Source organism: Palaemon carinicauda, chromosome 23 (genome assembly GCF_036898095.1).
Source record: "Palaemon carinicauda isolate YSFRI2023 chromosome 23, ASM3689809v2, whole genome shotgun sequence".
Lineage (NCBI taxonomy): Eukaryota > Metazoa > Arthropoda > Malacostraca > Decapoda > Palaemonidae > Palaemon > Palaemon carinicauda.
This window is the reverse complement of record NC_090747.1, coordinates 103,788,976-103,812,350: the sequence shown is the minus strand read 5'-3', so window position 1 is coordinate 103,812,350 and position 23,375 is coordinate 103,788,976. Positions and strand designations below refer to the sequence as shown.

The 23,375-nt window shown below is 45.7% G+C and overlaps 1 long non-coding RNA gene across 1 annotated transcript in view; it reads right to left on the bottom strand.

The window, feature by feature from the left end:
• LOC137617327 (uncharacterized) overlaps positions 1-23,375 on the bottom strand; it is a 31,095-nt gene extending 7,720 nt beyond the window's left edge. The window contains exons 1-2 of the long non-coding RNA XR_011039620.1: positions 23,295-23,375; positions 18,745-18,872 (exon numbers count right to left, since the gene is read on the bottom strand). This is a non-coding gene — a long non-coding RNA (uncharacterized lncRNA). The remainder of the gene's footprint in view (positions 1-18,744; positions 18,873-23,294) is intronic.

Below are 23,375 nucleotides of genomic sequence, written 5' to 3'. Positions count from 1 at the left end.
GGTGACTTACCCTTAGGCAGGGTGGAAAGTCCCCAGCCTTACTGGCTTTGGCTTACCCGGGGACTCAGAATCCGAGTGAGCAGCACTTCGAGAAAAAAAAGAGTCCCTGCGCCTCTTGCGTAACGAGCGGCCTACATAAGTTGTGTGTGGAGAGATGAAGTGTGACTCGTCCTAGGAAGTTGACCTGAAGTCCTTTATATGGAATTCTAGGCTAGGATGTCCCCATACCACCTCATCAGGGTATGGGGGATGCGACAGTATTATACTTAATACTAGGAACACAAGGAAGCATGTTTTACCTGCAGATTGATTGATTGATTGAAAGTTTTCTGGCATCCTGACATCTAAGGTCATTGACACCTATAGCATTTATTATATATGAAAATTAAAAGAGAATTCAATTAAAACCATAGAAGTTAAGAAGTCATTACAATAGTTAAATAGTTTTCAGAAGACCTGCTTCTGAAATAAATCTAAAAATTCCACTCACATAGTAGGACACATCATGTCCAAGAATCTTGGCAAGGATGAACCTGCCATCCTCACCTCGAGCCTCAAACAGATATCTATTTCTTAAGTTAGTAAAATTAGGGCATTCGGTCAACAAATGCCTCACTGTTAAAGGTACTACACAGTCCTCGCAATACGGTTGGTGTTGGCCCTTCAGCAGAAACTCGTGTGTCAACCGAGTGTGACCAATTCGGAGGCGACAAAGAGTCGTCTCCCATTTTCGGGGTATCATGTTATACCTCCAAGGTGATATGATATTTGTTACTTCCCTCATTTTATTGCCATCTTGACTATCCCAGTGCTGTTGCCATTTATTACAAACCAATTTCTTGATGTAAGGTAGGATATCATTACAGGGAATGGGATGCCTCCTTGGTAGCAACTCGGATGCCGCATTCTTCGCCAGTAAATCGGCCTTCTCATTCCTAGACACACCTACATGTGCTGGAACCCAACAAAATCGAACTGTTATACCTCTCCGTCCAATATTAAAAAGAAATTCTAAAATCTTTAAAACTAGAGGGTCACTAGAATTAAAAACTTGTAAAGCTTGAAGAACACTCCTTGCATCACTAAAAATGGTAAAATTACCCTCCTTTTCCAAAGCTATTTTCTCAATAGCAGTTAGTATGCCATACAGTTCGGTTACCTGCAGAGGTTTGAGGTCAGCTATGCAGAGACCCAGGATGCTGCATTCCCCAAGAGAGGGGAGGATGAAGAAAGAAGTAAGGGCCAGACATACTCTTTCATTCACACAGACTAAAACCTTCTGCTACTTGTCCATTAAAGAGCCTGAGGTTAGACCAGCTGTTGTGCAGCCACCACAGGGCCGATAGAAAAAGTATCGAGGCTCCTGTGGGTCACGTCCTGCAGGTAGTGGGCTGTGAAGGTCGTTTGACACTTCCAGACCCCAGCTTGTAGCATCTGCGTCACAGGGAAGTTTCTCTTGAAGGCCGGGGACGTGGCGATGCCCCTGACATCATGTGCCCTAGGGTGACGTGACGGAGGAGGGTCTGGATTCAAGGCATGATGAATAGTCCGTCGAATCCAGGCTGAGATGGTATTCTAGGTGACTCTCCTCTTCGTCCTTCCCGTGCTCACAAAGAGAGCTTGCACGCGAGGACGGACTGCAGATAACGTCTCAGACTTCTTACTGGGCAGAGTAGCAGATGATCTGAGTCATATGTTACGAAACGGAGACTCATAACCCTGAAGGAGTCGAACCGTGGGTCCGGCACTCCAGGGTTCTAAGTCTTGGCAACAAACTCAGGGACGAACCTGAACGTTACCTCCCCCCATCCCCTTGAATGGGCGATGTCGTATGAGAGACCATGAAGTTCACTGACTCGCTTGGCCGAAGCCAGAGTGAGCAGGAATACAGTCTTCCAAGTCAGGTGTTGGTCAGATGCCTTGCGTAATGGTTCGAACGGAGGTCTCTTCAGAGCCCTGAGGACCCGAACCATATTCCAAGGAGGCGGTCTCACTTCCGACTGAGGGCAGGTAAGCTCGTAGCTTCGTATGAGTAAGGTAAGTTCCAGCGAGGAGGAAATGTCTATTCCTTTCAGCCTGAAGGCAAGGCTTAAGGCTGAGCGATAGCCTTTCCCCGCCGAGACCGAAAGGCGCATTTCCTCCCGCAAGTAAACGAGGAACTCCGCTATTGCTGGAATAGAGGCATCGAGGGGAGAGATACCCCTCCCACGACACCAACCACAGAAGACTCTCCACTTCGCCTGGTAGACCCCTGCGGATGACTTTCGCAGGTGTCAAGACATCCTTTCCGCAACTTATTACAGTAGGGTCCCGAATTATGCGAGAATTTGGTCGATGAAAGGCCTCGTGTAATTGGAAATTCGTATATTTCGAAACATCATGGCGGCAAACAGCAACCTACCCGTCAATTTTTTTTTCACTCCATTTCTAGCTTTCTAGCTATATATATACTGTATATACACTGTGTGTGTGTATGTATGTGTGTATGTATGTATGTATATATTATATATATATATAAAACATATATATATATATATATATATATATATATATATATATATATACTGTAGCTTTTATCTTAACAATACTGTAAGAAATCCTTCTTATAGATTTTTTTTATAAAATACTGTACAAAATTTCTTTTATGGATAAATAAAACAATAAAAAGTTGTTAAAGTTTTGATAATTTTCTATGACTAGTATTTACTACTGTACTATGCATAGCTTACTGTTTTCAGTATTTTCCGAATGATGTAGAATTATTTCCTATAGATACAAAAAACAAAAAAGGGTTTTCAAGGTTTGATACAGTACGTATCTAGCAATAGTTAAAAATTACAGTATAGTACTGTATATCCATGATGACACTCCCACACGTAAACACGGCCACTAGGCTGCTGTACGATAATCACGCTTTTTTTGCCCTGAGTGGTCATTTCACTAATGATAATTTTTCAAAGTTAATATAATTTCTTTATGCTTATAATTCGTAATTATAGTTAAAAGTAGGGATATTAATTAAATGGTTGAGTAAAAAAAACAATTAATACTACTATTATTTAATTTCAAATGGCTACATAATACTAAATATTCTAATGGGTTCTTTTTATCTTCAATCGTAAATCTTACGCCTGGATAAGCAACAAAAGGAAAGGGATAGGTCTCTCTCTCTCTCTCTCTCTCTCTTCATATCGTTTCCTGTATAGTTTTCAAATATGTTCGTCATACATTTGTACATTATTTATCCACTTTATTCTCTCTCTCTCTCTCTCTCTCTCTCTCTCTCTCTCTCTCTCTCTCTCTCTCTCTCTCTCTCTCTCGGCATTTCCTTTCCCTTTATAGTTTTGTGAAATTTCGTTGTCCAGTCATTCGGTAATGAGAAGTCATTTTCGCTTTCGACATCGAAAGAAAACTTTGTTTCTTCAATATACTCATCACTGGAGGATTCAGAACTAGTGCTCTCATTATCAAACAGGTTATCATTATCAAATTCCACAACAAGAATATCATTTATTTCATCTAAAGAAATAACCTTCCTCTTTAGACCTTTCATTACAAAAGGAACAACAAATAACCACTTATGCATGAACGCCCGAGCGCACTGATAGGAAACCAGTTCAAACCAGAGTTTTGTAACATCAAGCTACCTTCAGAAAAATAGTTGCCAGACATCATATAAGTTTCTATTCACAGTCCCCATATGCTGAGAGTGTTGCCAAGTGGTGATCCTATACTTACTATACGAGTAAAGTAACATCACGAGACTGACGGCTTGTAAAAGGCAATTAAAGTCATGAACGGAATATACAGTTGAAGGCGGTACCGAGTAGATCGTGGTGAACGGTTTATCACGTGGGTGACGCTTAACAGGTTAAAAAAACATTTTATATAGTTCGGTATTTTCTCTATCCATCCTCTCCCAGAAAACCTTCAAATGTGAATTATCGGAATGTGTGCAGATCTTGACAGTGCGATAACTAGTTAGCGACTGAGAATAAAAAAAATAAAAAGCCCGATTGACGAATGACGATGCTGATGAAGAGGATATCGAATACCGATTTCTCCCTAATTGATTTTTTCTACGTTCTGTCTAATCCAATGTACAGTACATTCTTATGTAAAGGGCGAACCCCAACATTTCTTGATGCTGCTACACTTTAATTATAGATATTTTACCACCTATTTATAATCTTTATTTATAATAACATCTTTAGTAAAAGCTCTTCAATATCACTTTCAGGAGTAAATGCGTTTATGATCGACGATGAAACGTAAAAAAAAAACGTTTTCCTTTTAAGAAGGCGTTTTTTTAGGAAAAAAAAACAACACGAAACAAAATTGCTCATATTTCATATATTTTGATTTTCTAAGGATAAATAAAACATTAATTATAACATTATTATTACATAGTACCTGGTAAGATATCTTTTGCCGCAAAAGTTAACCTATAGACAGATGTTAAAATTGGTTAGCGAGTTCGTTATGATCGGCGATGGAACGTACTAAACAAAGTAATGGGTTTGGTTGTGGTGACATGTTTGGCAGTAGCATGGTATAAAATTTATTTTGATGGTTTTTAATTTAAAGTTTAATGAATAAGGATTTTTCACCATAATCACAACGTAAGTATAAAAATTAATTAGTACAAATATGGAATATTATACATATAGGTGTTGGACAGTTAGGCTAGGCCTAGCGACAAGTTCACACAACAGATGGGCAAACCTTAACATTTTTCATCCAAAACTAGTCTTAAAATGTTTGAACAGAAATCTTTCTCTCACATTCTCCCCCCCCCCCTTCTCAGACATCGGGGAACCATCCCCCCCCCCAATACAATTAAGAAAACAATAGATTTCCTACGCTTCGCGGTGCTTGACTCGCGGATTTAGAATGCTCCTCGCAAATACAGGAAAATTAATTTTTAAAAACTATCGATCGCGTAATTGAGTAATCGCGTAATTAGAACACGTGTAATTCGGGACCCTACTGTACAAAAAGCCTCTCTCAGTGAGGAGACGCTGGATAGGCTCCAGGCGTGAAGCCGAAGCGATGCTATGGCTTTGTGGAAGATGTTGCAATGTGGCTGTCTGAGTAGCTCGTGTCGTGGGGGAAGCTCTATCGGGGGTTCCGTCAGGAGCTGCAAAAGGTCCGGGAACCACTCTGCATGATGCCATAGCGGAGCTATTAAGGTCATCGACAGGTTGACCGATAGTCTGGTCTTGTTGAGCACCCTTCTCATCAGACAGAACGGTGGGAAGGCGTAGACATTGATGTTGTCCCACCGTTGTTGGTAGGCATCTTGCCAGAGTGCCTTGGGGTCCGGGACTGGGAAGCAGTACAGCGGCAGCTTGAAATTCAAGGCTGTCGCGAACAGGTCCACTGTCGGGGAACCCCACAAAGTCAGGACTTTGTTGGCTACTTGAGGATCCAAAGACCACTCGGTACTCACTATCTGTGAAGCTCTGCTCAGACTGTCAGCGAGCACATTCCTTTTGCCAGGAATGAAGCGAGCTGATAGACGTATCGAGTGGAGGTCGGTCCATCTCAGTATCTCTACTGCAAGATGGGATAGCTGTCGTGAAAAGGTACCTCCCTGCTTGTTGATATAAGCCACTACTGTGGTGTTGTCGCTCATCACCACCACGGAGTGGCCCGCCAGGGTCTGTTGGAACTGTTGAAGGGCCAGAAATACGACCTTCATCTCTAGCAGGTTGATGTGGAGGTACTTTTCTGATTCTGACCATAGGCCTCAGGCCCTCTGGTTCAGAACATGGGCCACCCACCCTTCTTTTGATGCGTCCAAAAACAGCATCAAATCCGGGGGAAGGACGAGAAGATCCACTCCCTTTCAAAGGTTGTCGTCGGTCAGCCACCATCGCAGGTCCGTCCGTTCCGCAGGTCCTATTGAGACCAGAGTCCGGGGAATCGATGCCTTGATCCCACCGGGACTTGAGCCGCCACTGCAGGGATCTCTTCCTGAGGCGGCCATTGGGAACTAGACGGGCCAAGGAGGCTAGGTGACCTAGGAGACGTAACCAAGATTGGGCTGGAAGTCTTCTCGACTGAGGAAAGGCTTTGCAACCCTCCTCAGCCTTGCTATCCTGTCGTCTGATGGAAAGGCTTTGTGGAGATTGGTGTCTAATATCATGCCTAGATATACCAGTCTTTGTGTTGGGAGCAGAGAGGACTTCTCGAGATTTACCATGATCCCTAGATCTTGGCAAACTCCCAGAAGCCTGTCTCGGTGTCGAAGAAGGATCGACTCCGAGTCTGCCAGGATCAGCCAGTCGTCCAGATAACGGAGGAGACGGATGCCGTTCCTGTGCGCCCACGAAGATATCAGTGTGAACACTCTGGTGAACACCTGGGGTACTGTGGAGAGACCGAAACACAGCACCCTGAACTGGTAGATCTTGTTGTCTAGGCTGAATCTTAGGTACTTCCTGGAAGACGGATGGATTGGGATCTGGAAGTACGCGTCCTTCAGATCCAGTGTGCACATGAAGTCTTGCGGTCTCACTGCAAGTCTGACCGTGTCTGCTGTCTCCATGCTGAACGAAGTTTGCTTGACAAACTTGTTCAGGGCTGAGAGGTCGATGATGACGGGTCTCCAGCCTCCAGACGCCTTCTTTACAAGAAAGAGTCGACTGAAGAAGCCTGGGGAGCCGTTTACGACCTCCTGGAGAGCATCCTTCTTGAGCATAGTCTCGACTTCTGCCTGAAGGGCTAACCCCTTTGCCGATCCCATGGCATAGGAGCTCAACGACACTGGATTCGCTGTCAGGGGAGGTTGAGATGAAATGAACGGGACGCGATATCCTTGTCCGATCACAGAGCCCGTCCAGGAATCGGCCCCGTGTTGCTGCCACCTGAGCACGCAACTTTGCAGGCATCCCCCCACACGTGGACATGCAGGGGGATTGCCACTCCTAGCGTTTGCGGCCTCGGCCGCTCCTTCTAGGATTTCTGCCTCCCCTGGAGGACTTTCCGCCCTTCTTGTCTTTGACAGGAAAGGGCTGCGGTTTAGAAACCTTGGTCTTAGCTGCCGGAGCCTTCTTCGGTGTCCTGCGAGGCTGCTGCTGTTGTTGAGGAGCTGGAGGTTTGTAGGGCCGAGATGTAAGGGCCTTCTGGAGGAGCGAATCATGACTCGTCTTCCTCCACCTCTCAGCTGTCCGATCTACATCCTTGGGCTCAAACAGGTTTCCTCCAAGGATGGAGGAATGTCTGAGCTTGCCGACATCCAAAGCGGGGACCTTCGGGTGGAACCTCTCAGTCACTGCATCACGACGCTTAAGAATTGAGTTAGCCCACAGGTTAGTGACCTGGTGAGTTAAAAACTCGATGGAGCGCATGCCCGAGAGGAGGAAGGTCTCCAGGGCCTTCCTATTGCTCTCCTTGGACAAGTCCTCAGAGCGCAATAGGATGCCCAGAGACCCTAGCTAGACATCCAGCCTCGAAGTGGCCTGTATGGCACACTTCGCGACTTTCTCCTGGCTCAGGATCTCCGACGCTGAGAATGTCACCTGCCGGGCATGGAGTTTCTCTAAAGAGAGACCTCTGGAGAGCTCTTCCACAGAGTGGTGGAGGGGAAGAGCTAAACGAGACTCCTCCATAATCTCGAAGTACCTCCTCTGCTGAACGCGAGGAGGTGGGAGGAGCTTGTTCCCGGCAGAAGAACGGCTGGTGGCGGCGAGCTCGGAAAGCTGGCCCCCGACCTTGTCCCTGGCACTCTTCACCCCCTGGGACCAGGGCAGGGCTGCACTGGTATTGGGGGGCTTCTGAATGCCGTAAACCTGGTCCAGGACCGTATCCTTGCCTTCGCGAGGGGAGGTCTCGGGGTCCTTAAAACTATTGAGTTGCCTCATTAGATTAAGGACCTGCCAGAAGGCGTGCTCAGACTCGCGCTGCTCTCCTCCTTGTGGACTGGCAGCTAAGTCTCCTATCCCCATTGGCTCCTCATGGGGGGACACGCGGATGTTCTCCCGGGGAAAGGTTGGCTCTGGATGACACCTCGTCGATGACTTGGGTATCGTCTTTGAGTCCTTGGACTCCAGCAAAGAGGTCTGGAAGGTCCCTCCTACGCGAGACGTTTCTCTTCCTTGAGGTGGGGTTCCTCCCATTGGTGCCGTGGGAGTGTGCCTCACCTCACTGGATTCTCCCGAGGACGGGAAAGGTTCGTTCACAGGAGAAGGAGAAGACACCTGCAAAGGGGAATGGGCCTTCCCGACGGACCTCTTGGGAGCCAGCTTAACCCTGTGGAGAAGTCACCGCGAAATCCTGCTCCTGGACGCGTACTCGGTGCTTCCGAGATGGCGATCGCGAGGACGATCTGGAAGCTCGCGGTCCCGGTAACTCGCAAGGTTGGGTGCACTGCGAAACCCGGCGGGAAACGCGTTGGGGGTCGCGCTGGCTGGATCGCTGGGTCGCGCTGGCTGGATCGCTGGGTCGCGCTGGCTGGATCGCTGGGTCGCGCTGGCTGGATCGCTGGGTCGCGCTGGCTGGATCGCTGGGTCGCGCTGGCTGAATCGCTGGGTCGCGCTGGCGCGCGTGGGCGTGCTGGCGAGTTGGCGCGTGGGCGCACGGGTGAGGGGGAACGCAGGCAAAGGTGTGCGTGAATGCACAGGTGAACGCGAGGGCCTGGGTGATCGCTGGCGATCAGAAGAACAATGGCGCGTAGGCGAACGGTGGAGCCTAGGCGAGAGGAAGCGCGTTGGCGAGCGATGGCGAACGAAGACGCGTGCGAGTAGGCGACCGACTACGCACTGGCGAGTTAGCGCGTGGGGGAGTCGGAGACCTATGGCAATCAGACGCGTGGGCACGTTGGTGAGCGTTCGCGCACAGGCGAAGGATCGCGCGGGCACGTAGGAGATCGCTGACACGTAGGGTGGCGCGCAGTGGCGCGTAGAGAAGTTGCCAACTGGGGCGCAGGGCCAGAGGGCAGTGAAGTGCTCGAGGGCTTAGTCTCGTGGATGCGCGGGCATGCATGCACTTTAGAAGTGCGCGCAGGCGGTGGTCGACGCGCAGGGGAACGCTGGCGAGGCAACGGAACAATGTCCTTGCCTGCGCCCAGATCCGAAGATCGTGGGCGCATGGGCGAACGTTGGCGCCCATCAGGAACTTGGCGCATAGTAGTGCGCTGACGAGCCGGAGGTTGACAGCGCTCAGGAGACTGTTGACGTGCAGGGCGTGCAGCAGGGACCAAAGGACGAGCGCTGGAGATCAGGAGAGCGCTGACGATCAGGGGCGCGCTGGCGAGAAGAGTCTGGCGACTCATCCGCAAGAGGGCGCTGGCGAGCAGGAGCGCGCTGGCAAGCAGGAGAGCACTGGCGAGGAGAGTCAGGAGAGTCTTCGGCAGGAGAGCGCTGGCGAGGAGGGTCAGGAGACACTTCAGCAGGAGAGCGCTGGTGAGGAGAGTCAGGAGACTCTTCAGCAAGAGAGCGCTGGCGAGCAGGAGAGCGCTGACGAACAGGAGGGCGCTGGCGATCAGAAGAGCGGTGGCGCTTGCGCGCTACTGAAGGGCGCTCAGGTGAAACCTGGCGCGGAAGAGACTTACCCACACTGTGGGATAAGCCCTTCTGCCCCGAAGGGACCGTTGCTTGCGTAGGCAAGGAAGATCTGGCAGGCACAGGAGATCGCGAACGATCTGCGGAGAGGTCCAGTGATGTTACTGCCACGGTCTGCTCCCGACGAGAAGTCCTTTGCAGGGGACGACGAGGATGAAGACCCGAAGAGAAGGCGCCTCTTAACTCCCTTGTAAGGAGACGGAAGGCCTCGGCGACAAAGAGGAGGGCGAGCCTTGCGGCGAAGCCAACCTCGAGGTAGGGTATCACCGTCGTCGGTCCTCCGAAGAGGAGTCTCTGTTAGTGCGCTCTCCCGAGGGGGAGCAACACTCGCAGGAGAGACCGTTGGACCCAGCTTCCCCCTCGAAGGATGTTCGAAGGGGGAACCTGAGCCTTCAGCAACATCCGCAACAGTAGCAACTGGGGTTTGACTCGACCCGTCGGACGCCTCTGCCACAAAAATGTCGACAATAGCCAGAGGGTCTACCTCTGGTATTACCGGCGACTGTTAGACAGCTGCCCCCAACTGGATTAGATCAAACAGGGCTTCCTTGGAGGGTGAGCCCTTACGCCCCAAGGAAGCCCAAAGCTGGAAAAGATCTTTGTTAGAAACAGTCTGGTCATAATCCACAAAATCAATAAAATCCTCCCCCGGAGGAGGAGGGGGAGCTGCCTCACTATGGGAGGCAACACCCTCTCCCTCTCCCCGAGATTGGGAAACAAAAGAAGGACCTGCGCTACCACTCGGCGGCCTCTCACGAGAGACCGAACGAGTGGGAGCTTCGGAGGAGGTTCGGGCAACGATAGAAGAGTCCTTGGAGCCTTCCTTCCCCAGGGCAGTCCCTGAGAGAGAACGGTCACGCTTAGAACTCTTCTTACGCCGCCAGGCAAACCTCTTCCACTGGGAGGTAGGCCACTCCCGACATTCCATACAAACATTATCGCTTTCACACCGTTGACCTCGACACTGCGGGCAAAGGGTGTGAGGGTCTGTCTCGACCGCCGACATGAATGTTCCACGGGCGGTCGGGAAGTCCAGGGCATTTCCGCATGATGGGAAGAAAAGCTAGAGGCCAACTTCAAACACAAACATACACTGAAAGAAAAAGAAAAACAGATTAAGGCTGTCAAATATGTGAGGACGGGACAGAAACGTCTGTACATCGTCCGAGCCAAAATTGAAGTGAGGCAGCTCACCGGTGTGTTGGGGGGAGGGGTAGCTAGCTACCCCTCCCCTACCCCCGTGCTAACTAGCGCGGGGGTAGTTTAACCCTCGTTAAAATCTAATGGCTCGTCATTTCAGCTACGCCGAAAGTAAACCCTATGTAAATAGCGTGGTTTGTATTTCGGTTACGGAACAAATTAAGCTTTCAATTTTCCTTTCAACATCAGATATTTTGTAGTGAATATTACTACTGAATATTATTCTGCAGTTACCATTTTTGCTATGATACATGATCTGTTAGCAATTTAAACCATAATAATTTTACTTTACAATATTGTGATAAGTTCAAAAGTAAGAACATAAAAGAATTGAAGGTTAAAATGTCAAGGCTAAATCACCATAAGTGGATGGGTTGGAGCATTGTAAGTGACTAAATTAGTTTTTGATAGACAAAGGCACTGAAGCACTCCAAAGGATTAAGTTTCATACATACATTAGAATAGTATACTAAAAATATTCTATTACAGCAATATCTTTACCACAATAATTAGTATTGTTACTTACTACAGTATTTGAAACTTTCACCACTACTGTGTGATTAATTTATGAAGATCACAAAAATTCAAAATACAAAATACCTGTAAGCAAGATTAGTGAAAGATTCATCATCTATAAATAAGTTACAAGGTCACAAAATAAGTTTTCACTTTAAACTTAATGCAGTTTCCTACCTATGGACAACTATCATTTCTTAGTTAAATATGTATTAATGTAACAATCTCTGCATGAACAAAAGTAATGATTATTGTTAGAAATTAATTAGATTCATCCTACAATGAGAATAGCAATGAAACCATACAAACATGTTATTTTTATTAATAAAATAAATTTTTGAATATACTTACCCGATAATCATGTAGCTGTCAACTCCGTTGCCCGACAGAATTCTATGGAGGGATACGCCAGCTATCACAATACTAGAAGGGGGTGTATTTACCAGCGCCACCTGTGGCCAGGTACTCAAGTACTTCTTGTTGACACCTCCTCAATTATTCCTCGGTCCACTGGTTCTCTATGGGGAGGAAGGGAGGGTCGATTAAATCATGATTATCGGGTAAGTATATTCAAAAATTTATTTTATTAATAAAAATAACATTTTTCAATATTAAACTTACCCGATAATCATGTAGCTGATTCACACCCAGGGGGGTGGGTGAAAACCAGTGTACAAGATTAAAGGATAGCTAAGTATCCCATATTTCATATAATCAGTTATCCACAATAACAATGAAATAATAAGTACCTGGTAAGGAAGTCGACTTGAACCGTTACTCTGCCTTTAATAAGATCGTCTTCCTTACTGAGCGCAGCGTTCCTCTTGGGAGGCTGAATCAACTCAAAGGTGCTAAAGTATACAGGGCTGCAACCCATACTAAAGGACCTCATCACAACCTTTAACCTTGGCGCTTCTCAAGAAAGAATTGACCACCCGCCAAATCAACAAGGATGTGGAAGGCTTCTTAGCCGACCGTACAACCCATAAAAAGTATTCAAGAGAAAGGTTAAAAAGTTATGGGATTATGGGAATGTAGTGGCTGAGCCCTCGCCTACTACTGCATTCGTTGCTACGAATGGACCCAGGGTGTAGCAGTACTCGTAAGGAGACTGGACATCTTTGAGATAGAATGATGCGAACACTGACTTGTTTCTCCAATAGGTTGCATCCATAACACTCTGCAGAGAACGGTTCTGTTTGAAGGCCACTGAAGTAGCCACAGCTCTCACTTCATGTGTCCTTACCTTCAGCAAAGCAAGGTCTTCTTCCTTCAGATGAGAATTTGCTTCTCTAATCAGAAGCCTGATGTAGTAAGAAACTGAGTTCTTAGACATTGGTAGAGAAGGCTTCTTGATAGCACACCATAAGGCTTCTGATTGTCCTCGTAATGGTTTTGACCTTCTTAGATAGTACTTAAGAGCTCTAACTGGGCAAAGTACTCTCTCCAGTTCGTTCCCCACCATGTTGGACAGGCTTGGGATCTCGAACGACTTAGGCCAAGGACGGGAAGGAAGCTCGTTTTTAGCCAAAAAACCGAGCTGCAAGGAACATGTAGCCGTTTCAGATGTGAAACCTATGTTCCTGCTGAAGGCGTGGATCTCACTTACTCTTTTACCTGTTGCTAAGCACACGAGGAAAAGAGTTTTTAATGTGAGGTCCTTAAAAGAGGCTGATTGGAGCGGTTCAAATCCTGATGACATTAGGAACCTTAGGACCACGTCTAGATTCCAGCCTGGAGTGGACAACCGACGTTCCTTTGAGGTCTCAAAAGACCTAAGGAGGTCCTGTAGATCTTTGTTGGAGGAAAGATCCAAGCCTCTGTGGCGGAAAACCGCTGCCAACAAACTTCTGTAACCCTTGATCGTAGGAGCTGATAGGGATCTTACGTTCCTTAGATGTAACAGGAAGTCAGCAATCTGGGTTACATTGGTACTGGTTGAGGAAAACTGCATTGGCCTTGCACCAGCTTCGGAAGACTTCCCATTAAGACTGATAGACTCTGAGAGTGGATGTCGTCCTTGCTCTGGCAATCGCTCTGGCTGCCTCCTTCGAAAAGCCTCTAGCTCTTGAGAGTCTTTCGATAGTCTGAAGGCAGTCAGACGAAGAGCGTGGAGGTTGGGTGTACCTTCTTTACGTGAGGTTGACGCAGAAGGTCCACTCTAGGAGGAAGAGTCCTGGGAACGTCGACCAGCCATTGCAGTACCTCAGTGAACCATTCTCTCGCGGGCCAGAGGGGAGCAACCAACGTCAGCCGTGTCCCTTTGTGAGAGGCGAACTTCTGAAGTACCCTGTTGACAATCTTGAACGGCGGGAATGCATACAGGTTGAGATGGGACCAATCCAGCAGAAAGGCATCCACGCGAACTGCTGCTGGGTCTGGAATCGGAGAACAATACAAGAGGAGCCTCTTGGTCATCGAGGTAGCGAATAGATCTATGGTTGGCTGACCCCACAGGGCCCAAAGTCTGCTGCAAACATTCTTGTGAAGGGTCCACTCTGTGGGGAAGACCTGACCCTTCCGGCTGAGGCGATCTGCCATGACATTCATATCGCCCTGAATGAGCCTCGTTACCAGCGTGAGCTTTCGATCTTTTGACCAAATGAGGAGGTCCCTTGCGATCTCGAACAACTTCCTCGAATGAGTCCCTCCCTGCTTGGAGATGTAAGCCAAGGCTGTGGTGTAGTCGGAGTTCACCTCCACCACCTTGTTAAGCTGGAGGGACTTGAAGTTTATCAAGGCCAAATGAACTGCCAACAACTCCTTGCAATAGATGTGAAGTGTCCTTTGCTCCTGATTCCATGTTCCCGAGCATTCCTGTCCGTCCAGTGTCGCACCCCAGCCCGTGTCCGATGCGTCCGAGAAGAGACGGTGGTCGGAGGTCTGAACAGCCAATGGTAGACCTTCCTTGAGAAGAATGCTGTTCTTCCACCACGTTAGAGTAGACCTCATCTCTTCGGAAACAGGAACTGAGCCCGTCTCTAGCGTCATGTCCTTTATCCAGTGAGCAGCTAGATGATACTGAAGGGGGCGGAGGTGGAGTCTCCCTAACTCGATGAACAGGGCCAGCGATGAAAGTGTCCCTGTTAGACTCATCCACTGCCTGACTAAGCATCGGTTCCTTCTCAGCATGCTCTGGATGCATTCTAGGGCTTGGAAGATCCTTGGGGCCGACGGACAAGTCCGAAAAGCTCGACTCTGAAGATCCATACCCAAGGAGACAATGGTCTGGGATGGAACGAGCTGAGACTCCTCAAAATTGACCAGGAGGCCCAGTTCCTTGGTCAGATCCATAGTCCATTTGAAAATCTCCAGACAGCGACGACTTGAGGGAGCTCTTAAAAGCCAGTCGTCTGACGGAGCCGGACACAAGATCATGATACTGCTGCACAGTCTGTAAACTGTCAATCATGGGCAAGCGAGGAAGTACAGTGACAACCCGAATCTGTCTAGACTGTCTGGGTCGTACAGACAACTCCTTAACGGGTTGCTGAGGTTGCCGCACTGCGTCACAACAAGTCCCTTCTGTTGGTTGTTGAACGTCTTCCCCGTGACACATTGACTCCGTAAACAAAAAATCCTCTAACAAGGACTAAGCTTGGACTGCATGTCATGCAACACAGCTCAAGGTCTATGGGAGCAGGTGTGGTAACAGACGGGATTAGCGGCTGAAGTGTAACCATTACCTTCCCTGTAAGCATGTTATGCTTAAATAAAAGTCCATAAGAGGTTATGCAGCTAAAGGCTCCCTCCAAATGACAGAGTCCTCAAGGGAATATCAGAAGGAGGGAGAAAAGAACTTTCTCATCTACAGGGACCTTATCCTAGAAAAGCTAAGTTCTCTGAGTGAGGGTTCACTGGTGCAAAGCAGCAGACTAGAAGGCAACGTTATGAAACTGCTTGACAGTCTAGTGAGTTGGCAACAACCCAAGATGTGTTGAGAAGCATGCGGTAAGGTATGCAGAGCATGATGTATGCAGAGTATGCTGTATGCAGAGCATGCTGTATGTAGAGCATGTTGTATGCAGAGCATGCTGAATGCAGAGCATGCTGTATGCAGAGCATGTTGTATGCAGAGCATGCTGAATGCAGAGCATGCTGAATGCTGAGCATGTAGTAAGCAGAGCCTGCTGTAAGCAGAGCCTGCTGAAAGGAAAGCAGAGCGTGTGCATGGCGTTTAACATTTCTCAGAAATTCCATGACCAGTGCTAGAGTGCTTTATGCATGCTTGCATGGGGTTTAAACCATGGTATGCTGAACAGCAGAGTCAGAACGAGCTGGAACAACAATAGTGTGGTTTCCTCTTCAAGACTCCGATGAGGGAACACCTGAGGCTCAGTCTGCAAAGGCTGAATAAAAGACAAGCAGAAGGAAGGCGCATGGGTGGAGGAGGCTGACTCCTAGCATGAGTGGTTGAACCCAAGGGTTGCGCTTGCTGAGCGGTTGGCGGAAGCGGAGTAGCAAGTTCCAGTTCCTGTGGTGTGAGCGGAGCGCGATGAGGAAGAGGCTGCGCAGAACAAGGTAAATGTCTCGCAAGCTGAGGCTCCTGAGGCGCAAGGCTAAGGTGTTGTGGTGCTTGCCTTATGGAGGGTTGAGCTCGCTGCAGCAAGAGCTGAGGAAACTGACTCATGGACGGGAGAGGTTGTTGTACCTCAACCGAGTGTTGCATCACTGGTGGAGCAGCAAGTGGAGGCGGAGGAAGAGAGGTATAATCCTCCTGATCCCAATGTAAAGGTTGCCTTAAGAAAGGCGGAGGCTGAACACCACAGGGAACAGCAAACTCAGCACGTGTCTCAACATCGTACGCCTGGCAGGTGGAACTGCTGGCAGGTGGTACTGCGATCAGGCGGAGCGAGTGTAGGTGGAGGGAGTGTAGGCGGAGGCGGAGGAGCAACACTCTCAGCCCGACACTCACGCATCAAGTCCGAAAGCTGTGCTTGCATGGACTGTAGTAGAGTCCACAACATCGTACGCCTGGCAGATGGTACTGTGATCAGGCGGAGCGAGTGTAGGAGGAGGGAGTGTAGGCGGAGGCGGAGGAGCAACACTCTCAGCCCGACACTCACTCATCAAGTCCGAAAGCTGTGCTTGCATGGACTGTAGTAGAGTCCACAACATCGTACGCCTGGCAGATGGTACTGTGATCAGGCGGAGCGAGTGTAGGAGGAGGGAGTGTAGGCGGAGGCGGAGGAGCAACACTCTCAGCCCGACACTCACTCATCAAGTCCGAAAGCTGTGCTTGCATGGACTGTAGTAGAGTTCACAACATCGTACGCCTGGCAGGAGGTACTGTGATCAGGCGGAGCGATCATAGGCGGGGGGGGAGTGTAGGCGGAGGCGGAGGCGCAACACTCTCAGCCCGACACTCACGCATCAAGACCGAAAGTTGTGACTGTATGGACTGCAGTAGAGTTAACTTGGGGTCGGCAGACACTAAGTTCTGCTGAGGTAAAGCCTTAACAGCAGAGATCTGTTGTGGCAGAACCTTACTCCTCTTAGGCGGAGTGTAATCAACTGATGACTGAGGAGAGTCAGAGCTAACCCAATGACTGCATTCGGGTTGTGAACTTTAACTTCGTACGTCTGGCATAGGTCTGGACTTAACGTTTAAGAAGTCTTGAGACCTGAGACCAGCGTTACTCTGCCTTTATTTTCTCCCCTAATCTCTTCTGCAGACGAGCAAAATAAGGGCTCAATCGTCTGCGGGTGGGAGTGACGGTCTCGGTAAGACACGCCCACAACCACCGAGAATACTTCTGTGCGCCGATCAAGGCCTGCTGAACCCTTATGCCCTTCGACATTGCTTCTCCCCTGGGCTTGGGAGCTTGCAAGAGGTCCCGGACTGGGAGGACGACTGGCGCGCACAAAAGTACCCTCACGCACTAATCACTTATCACTTTGATTTCTGTTTGCACTTATTTCACTGAACTCGAAACTTTAAGTGGTTTGTACCTGAAATACGCAATTCTATCCTTTCTCAAAGTTAGTAATTGCGAAAACAGAATTACAATGTAACAGAAAAATCTAATGAAAGATAATTCAGTGGTTGGAAAGAGACTAAACACTAGATCACTCTAGAAACGTTTAGTTTCTTCCCCTAAAGAGACTAGGGAGAAGAGCAAAAAACGATAACGACGTTACTCGTACGCCTGGCAGGCTTGAATGAAACGTTTATCCTCTTTCTCCCTCCGTCTCTATCTCTCTCTCTCTCTCTCTCTCTCTTGACTTAGAACCTGAGAGAAGAGCCCAATCATATATATCGTTAAAACATATTATTGTTGAAGGAAAAAAACTGAAAAGTTCCTTTATTAGGATCAAAACCATTAAGTTAAGAAAGAATGAACAAAACGCTAGACACGGTTACTCTTACTGCAACGTGAAACCGTGAACATTCTTTCTCTATCGTAACGATAGAGTGCAAGTTGAACGTTCTGAACGTCAACAACTGCAGAGACAAAACAAAACGTTAGTTCAACTTTGAAAACAGTACGAGACTGTCAAAGAAAATCTTTCAAACTCTGTGGCGGAAATAGCATAATATGTTAACAGGTAAAACCGAAATGACGGGCTCAAAGTTTATTAACTTCGGTAAAAGACCGCCTACTATTAGGAAGGTCGAATATAAACAAATATAAAAATTAATTTTAATGAGTTTATAATAAAAGGAAGTTAATCGAAGAGGCCTATAAGAGGCGGAGAGATATAAAATAAATCTATAACTTTTGTTAAGCAAAATTAAGAAAGAGAGTCTATACTCTCTTAGACACCAACACTTCCGTCTAAGGGAAGGGTCGGCCATTGAAAGGTGAACGAGAGTTCATACTCTCTCGTCACCAAAATTAATCAAATTAATTCCAAAAGCTAACTAAGCTAATATAGAAGTTTCCAGTAAAGCGACAGCCGAAATCAAAGAGAAATACTTCACCAAAGTCGTGAAAATACTCCAAGAACATAAGCGTATCCCAGAACGTCTTGCCGGAAGCACGACAGAGGAATAATTGAGGAGGTGTCAACAAGAAGTACTTGAGTACCTGGCCACAGGTGGCGCTGGTAAATACACCCCCTTCTAGTATTGTGATAGCTGGCGTATCCCTCCATAGAATTCTGTCGGGCAACGGAGTTGACAGCTACATGATTATCGGGTAAGTTTAATATTGAAAATAAGAGTATTCCTGGTTTTAAGGCTTATTTCAATCTTAACATATGTGATATGCAAATCATGTCATCATAACTATTAAAAATATGCAGAATATTAAAAAGAAATTAAATTAAGAAGTTGGGAACTTGGACACCCATGCAGACCCAATTTCCCTTTGTACAATATTATTAATGAATTAAAGCTCACAACATTTTTCACCAGAAAATAACCTTCAAGAAGAAACAACTTACCATTGTCTCTATTTTCTAATCTTACAGATGCCACCACTAATATACTACATATTTACTAAACATTCAAGCTTACTCCTTTGTTCCTGCTGCAATCTTGAGAAAAACTTTTCATGGATCTTACTTATAATCCTTTACTAGAAAAAATTCTTCAGTTTTTTTTTTAACCTTGCTGTATGAACTGGCAATCTCTCAAATGTTAATCTGCAATAAAAAAAATATATATATAACTTCAAAACTTAGTTCAAATAGTAATTTTATAACTATCATTTGCCATGGTTGCAAGATGCCTACAGCTATCATCATAATTACAATTATTTTGCTATTACATGAAACAAAAGCTTTTAACTTGTAGTTAAGGTTCCAGAAGAAAAAGCACCAATAAAGAATCAGCTTCACAGAATTCCATATTCAATAACTTCATTACTATGGCAGTTTATACGAAGCTACCAAGCAGACTATACATTTTGTTGATATATCTAAGATTTGAACTATTAAAGTAAAGTGGAGCATTGTTTGGGCTGGAAATTATATGGAAATACTGTAAGCTATGGGATATCTTGAATGCTCAAGTGTAGACTACTGTATTTTTTCTTACATAGAAGTTTAAAGTCCCAATGAACCTGATAAGTTGAAGGGTAATGAATACAGTAAAAATATATATTAACACAGTAACAGCAAAAAAGGTGATGTAAGCAATCTTGTATATAACACTATCAAATATGATTTACTGTACATATTAAATTTGCAACAGATATTAAAAATCCTGACTACTTGTATGATTCTAGATACTGTACTTCCAAATATAAATAACCTTACCGGCATGAAAGCAGTTCCTCAATTTCAGAAAAAAATGCAACGGAAACCACAAATTTTAAAAATATTTTATATTTTTCTTAGCTATACAAACCGGAGTCTTTTGTAGGGAATATGATTATTAGCTTGAGCTGGACAGACATATGAATCATTTAGATAAGGCACTTGAACAAGCGATGGGAGTGAGGTCAAGGAGTCCTATCCCCCTCTTCTATTAAAAGCTCTTCACTTATGACCTTTTAACTCAGGACAGAGGGATGGGTGAGGAGGAAAGTTTAACTTCAAGGATAACTTCTATAATGGATGATTTGCTCCTATGTGAAAGAAAGATATCGTCCTACAAGTACAGTAAAGAGACTCACTGATTGGTGGGTTGCAAGTCCTCTATAGCCAAAATGGTAGTTTCTTTTTCTTCCCTAAAAATGTTAATCTACTTAGTCCGTACAGGAATGTAGGAGATTGTTCCCACTTCCTATCTCTCTATCATTGGGATGAAAAGGCTGATAGGGCCTGGCCTGTCCAAGAAAATACAAGATCAAAAGAAGGATCCCTTATACATCTGACATATGATGATCAACAGGTTGGTTTATATTTCATCACCTACCCATTGTCTTGGGAGGATGGGGGAGAACTTCTATAGGTTCTAAATAATGGTTCTCTCAAGTGTAGTTTACCAGCAACAAAACACATCTAGTCAATGATGCTCCGATTGCTTCATCTTTGATGGGGGCAGAAAAATTGAGAAGACCCAAGCATTCCAACTTCATTCTAGCCTTGCATCTATACTTGGACATAGAAAAGATGCTTACTGTCTCTCATGTGTCTGTCTGTGTTAGCTACACAACTAGTTGAGCAACCACCAAAGGACAAAGGGCAAAAGCATCAAGGGACTTGCGGGTACTCCTGTAGATTAAAGGCTGAGAAGGTGGTCTGATGCATACTGTACACACCTTCCCTTGAAGGCAAGAGTGGGATCTAGTCCATGACTTTGTGAGCTCCAGTCCTAGTTGGTACCTCAGCCTTCTCAGCTATCAAGGTGTATGCATTACAGATTGAATCACAATGTCAGAAAGAGATCGTGTTCTAGACACCTTTTTCTTTGTTCTGCCAGTGCTAAGGAAGAGTTATTAACACTTACCTCTTCTTCATGAAGTACCGCAGAGCCCTCACGAGACACAAAAACACTTCTCTGGGCCACATGAAGAGGACGGGATAGAGAAGGGCTCAAAGCTAGGTTTGGCAACAAGACGTGACACAAAACTAAGGGAGCTCCTTCCACCTCTCAGTGTGGGAGAGTAAGGCAGAAAGACCATGTTACACACTTAAACTCTTTATCCGATACTAAAGTAGCAGAGAAAGTATTGAGAGTGACAACGTATCAGTGAGAACTTTGAGATTGAGGAAATGTTCGAAGCTCCTCTCGAACAAAGACGACAACTATTATTACTATTATTACTTGCAAAGCTACAACAATAATTGAAAAAGCACGATGCTATAAGCCCAAGGGCTCCACCCGTGAAAATAGCAGTGATGAAAGGAAATCAGGAAATAAACTACAAGAGAAGTTTAAGAACAATAACAACATTAAAATAAATCTTTCAAATATAAACTGGAACACGAGAAGGCAAGAGACGGGCCTAGCACACAGCCGGATCATCGACAGGAGAAGAGATGGTATCAACAGGGGCAGCAGGAGCATGATCCCTCTGAGCACCCCGCTAAAGGAGCTGAAGAAGGACTTCCATTGAAGAAGGTCCAGCCACATCCAACAACGGCCAAGCCTGCAACACATCTGAAAGGAAGAATAACTCTCACGAGGGTGGGGGGCAAAAGTCCCGGGTGCCGTTAAGGTGCCAAGGAATTACCGTATTTCCCGTGTCATTAGACGCACCTTTTTCCCTGAAAAATTACCCCCAAAATCACCCTGCGTCTTAACACTGGGAAAAATTTGTATAGGGAAGTTTGACAACCCTCAAACAACCAACTAATCACTTACAAACACTCACTCAACAGACATAAAATATAAACCACCAATTATCATTCATATGTAATAAAAAAATTATTTTCCTATTATGCTTTGTTTATTATAGTGCAATAGCAAGTTAGCCTGTAGTTATTCTTTTTTGAAAACCATAGCAAAGTTCCATGGCGATTACAATAGTACCCCAAGCGTAATTAATCATTTCTTAAAATCTCAGTGTTATACCACAAACCTTACAAAAAGAATTTTAGGCAATGCTTTTCTAGGTTTTTCTTTACACACCACTACCTAAAGAAAACGACGTCGTATTTTTTTTTCCTTACCCTCCACTACAACAATTGGCAGAAGACTTCAATGATCCTGAATCTTCATAAAATTTTCAAAAATATCCCAAATATAATGACCCACAGGATGGGCGAGCCCAGCTCTATATGTACCGCTTGCCAGAGCATGGGCACATTGAGGTATTTTGTTTTTTGCGACCGAAGCGAGCCCTGGCAGAGCAACAACCATCCTAGCGACTGTTTTTGCTAAAGTTAATAATGTGTCCTCCTTAAATTCAGACAGAAAGTATCCTATTTATTCTTCTTCACCGACTTAAACACCTGGTCCCCAACCTGCTCGGTTGACAAGGACAGGTGACCGAGTCACCGGAGAATGGTTGATTAGCCCCTGAAATGAAAGTCAGATTTGGACAGAGCACATTATTTACAATAAGCATTTAATCTCGGAAAGGGAGGAGACGACTTAAAAAATAAAATTATAATGATAGGTCAAACAGGTGTTTAATTACTATTACAGTTCCTTGGTTAGGCAGGAGGGGGGCCAGGGGAGATTACATATGCTCTTAGGATACTAGAATGTTTATTTCAGGTAAGTATGGATAAGTACAGAGACTATTTCATGGGCTAATTAGTTTGCAAGAGCACTTGTCTTGCCGGTGTGACGGTCTGAACGATCCCCCGGTCTCAGAATTCTCCTTAACATTGTATAATGGTTCTTTTCCGTCATTAGCTCGCTTCGCTCGCATGAAAATAAAACATCAAGCTCGTATATACTGGCAAGCGGTAATGTTGAGCTGCGCACGCTAACATTACAGGAAAATAAAACATCAACCTCGTATGCACTGGCAAACGGTAATGTTCGCGCATGCGCAGATTATCAAGAATTCTGAGACTGGGGGATCGTTCAGACCGTCACACTGGAAGGGCCAGGCAATCTATTACAAAAATGAGTATATACCGAGACTGTATCATAGATAAAGATAAGGGCCAATAGGAGACTTTGTTCCAATATTTCCTTAAATATTCACATAAAAGAATGAATGATTTGAAATTCTCTGGCATCTTGACATCGAAGGTCATTTATGCCATCAAATTTATTATAAAGATTAAAAGCATATCAAATTAAAAACAGAAAAGTAAATATGTTATGAAAGTTAAATAGCATTAAAAGGACTTGCTTCCGATATAAATTTGAAAATGCCACTAGCATCGTACGACATATGTCCAAGGATCTTGGTAAGGATGAACCTGCCATCCTTACCCCGAGCCTCAAACACACATCTGTCACATAAGACTTTGGCTTTCCACACTTCATTACACTTATACTAATAATAGCTATACCTTTACACCTTAGGGTAGTCGATTGAAAAAACTAGGCATTGCCTTAGTGACCTACTCATCGATGTTTCAATATAGAGAGATGGCAATGCCTAACCTGTTAGGGTTCATGGTAATTACATTTCGAAAGGTATTTTTAACAAAATTCACATATAAAATATACGGTATTATTGTACTGTATTACAGGGCAATGTAATGTAGGCTTACCATGGGCAAATTTCACTAACTCACAAGAACACTTCACACTACGATGTCTAGGGCTCTAAGCATGACATCTCCAGATGGTTG